The following is a 3,081-nucleotide window of genomic DNA, read 5'->3' as shown; positions in this document are numbered from 1 at the left end:
TAGGGCCTGGAGTTGCGGCTGAAAGACAGTACAAATAATGTTCATGCCCAAAGGTTTAGGAGCCATTGATGCAAGAGCTGCCGAGGTGGCACATTTAAATCTTGCAATTTTGAGTTATTGGGAAATTATTGATTATAATATGCCCCAAATGCAGTGAACAATCTCCCGAATAAAATAGGCTTTGACTGGTAGAAGTCTTAACTTATATGACAAGCTATTTAATGGCTAGTATTAAATTTATTGTTACACAAGATCTTGCTCATAACATCTTCACCTAATAAAACATTGTCATATTGAGTTAATTTTGGTTGTTCTATACCCACAATTTTCTTTTGATTTATTGATAAATCAACGTATGTCTTTAATCACTTAAATGATATTACAATTTGAATCTTTATATATACATATTTATATATATAGAAACAATGTTTTTTTGATTTTAGAACTGTTTTATCACTTAATTTAACTCAGCGTATAAAAATTAATTAAATTTCATGAATTGTTAAATGGATATATATCGAAATATCTCGTGAATAAATTGATCGTAAGAAAAGATTAATTAGGTTTGACAGCTAAATAGATACTGACTTGCGAGAATATAAATGCCTCATGGATAAGTTTCAAAACAAACATAATTAGCTGGATAATAACTTCCTAAACATATCAGGAGGATCCGTTTTACATTGTGAAGTGTAGTGACGATGGGAGACATTAGTACTCTTGTCAAGTTGAAAAAGAGATTTAAATAATGTGCAAGTTCAATGAACACATACTCAGTAAAATTCATCAACCTCCCTTCGTCTCCAAGCGAAAAAAACTCATCAACATTGGCAAATTAATCAATTAATATAGTCAAAACTTCTTGAAATTATATGCTTATACACAGAGTTAATACTAATTAACTATTATTTATTTAATTTATATATATATATATATATATATATATATATATATATATATATATATGAAGAAAAAAAAAAAGAAACAAGCAAATTAATGCAAAGATAATTACATTTTGTCTTGATTCTTCACAACTCTTCAATCATCAACACAATTCTTCAACAACACAGACTAAAAACAAGTAGCAATTTAGCCAGTTACTTATCCATAATTTATTACAACCTAATTAATTCTATCATAGATTGCTACTTAAGTACCTCACCTTGGTCGGGACAGGACGCACTCATATATTCAGAACTTTAATAGGGTAGCACACAAGTGGTTTGGCCATTTCCGCAGCGAATCCAGACCCAAGTCTCAAATCAACCTTATCACCATCGTCAACTTTCCAATCAAAACAACCAGTGCTCCAACAGCTGCATGCATAACTAACTTAGCAAGTGAAGCACCAGGACACCCTCTTCTTCCACTCCCAAATGGAAGATACCTAAAATTCTGTCCTTTAAATCCATTTGATGCTCTTCAATTTTCTCTTTTGAACTTTCCATGAATCTTTCAGGCAAGAATTCACCTGGGTTTGCCCAAGAATCTTTGTCTCTCATTACTGCAAAGACATTCACAAGAACTCGAGTCTTGGCTTTAATGATTGAACCATTGATTTTGCAATCTTCTGCACATTCTCTTATGATTAGTGGTGCTGATGGGTGAAGTCTTAGGGTTTCTTTACTGACTGCTCTAAGGTAACGGAGATTTTGAACATCTGATTCTTTTATTAGCCTGTTTGGTCCCACAACTGTGTTGATTTCTTCCCTGAGTTTGTTGAATGCTATTGGACAATTTATGAGCTCCCCCATTGCCCATTGCATTGCTGCTGATGATGTATCTGTGCCTGCAAAGAAAAGGTCCTGCACACATCGACACCACAGAAAGTGAATATGAAAACATAAAAAGTGGTGACAGATATATATGTATCTAGAGGTTAATGATAGTAATTTCTGAACTCACAAGCAAGAAAGAATTGATGTCATTTCTAGACAACATAATTTCAGCTTCAGGATCATTATATATATCCAATAATATATCCAGCAAATCCTTCTTTTCCCCTACAAGACCTTTCTTAGCCTTCTCTTCATGTTCATTCATTATCCTCTCCACCAACCTATCATATTTCGTCAATGCCCCAACCAACTTCTTTCCTGTCCCTGGAAAATCAAAAATCTTTAAAGGACCTAAAACATCACCTAAACTTAATTTCCCTGTAAGCTTTAAATAAGTCTTGACCAACTCTTCAATCTCCTCCGCCTCGTTATTGCTGCCGAAGCACCGTGTGCTCATAGCCATTCTGCAAATAGTGTTATTCGTTAAAGCAGTAAATTCTTTACTTAAATCGTATACTTTTCCTTCTTTTGCTAATCTCATCACTGATTCTACAAGTTTGACTTTTTCTTCGTCACATACGTCAGTGAACTTATCAAGCTGAGGCACAGAAAGGAGTGTGGTCATGCTTAACTTTTTCATGAATCTCCAATAATCGCCATATTGGGCAGTGACGAATCTTGAACCTCTGTAAATGAAATATTCAGAAGAGCCAAATTCAGGTCTAGAAGAGAAGTTAGGTCATGGGTTTTGAATATTTCTTTAGCTACTGTAGCATTAGAGGCAACGACACAAGTTGATGCACCTAAGCGAATCTCCATTAGTGGACCATACCGGCCAGCTAGCTCTTGGAAAGATTTGGGTAGGCCGGAGCCAATAAGGTGGAGGTGGCCGATAAGTGGAAGAGCCGGTGGGCTTGGTGGTGCGTGGATTTGGGTAGGAGGTTTGAATGATTTGATGAACAAGTGGACTAGAAAAGCAGTGATGAACCAAATAAGAATAATAAAACGACATGTCGCCCAGGGCCATGGATAATTCAAGAGATGACTATAGATAATACTTGGTTTTGGTTTGTTGGATATGAAGGTTTAGCAAATGCTTTTATATTGAGTTGGGATGGGAAATTGGCAAATAGGTATATGCTTTGCTTTTGTACTTGTTAGAACATCATTTTCAAATATTTTCTTTTTCTGTTGGAGTGTGTTTGGAAACTTCTAAAATTCGAGCCTTGGTTGATTCCTATATTTAAAAAATTACATATTATTTTTTTTTTTTGAAATTAAAAATAAATAACTTAATTGAAAT

The 3,081-nt window shown here is 34.5% G+C and overlaps 1 pseudogene; it reads right to left on the bottom strand.

Moving 5' to 3' along the window:
* Positions 1-1,176: 1,176 nt before the first annotated feature.
* LOC149498072 (cytochrome P450 93A3-like) lies at positions 1,177-2,805 on the bottom strand (annotated as a pseudogene).
* Positions 2,806-3,081: the final 276 nt, after the last annotated feature.

Source organism: Jatropha curcas, chromosome 2 (genome assembly GCF_041381405.1).
Source record: "Jatropha curcas cultivar XTBG-Jc1 chromosome 2, XTBG_Jcur_1.0, whole genome shotgun sequence".
NCBI classification, from domain to species: domain Eukaryota; kingdom Viridiplantae; phylum Streptophyta; class Magnoliopsida; order Malpighiales; family Euphorbiaceae; genus Jatropha; species Jatropha curcas.
The sequence above is the reverse complement of the archived record's forward strand: the minus strand, read 5'-3'. Positions and strand labels throughout refer to the sequence as shown.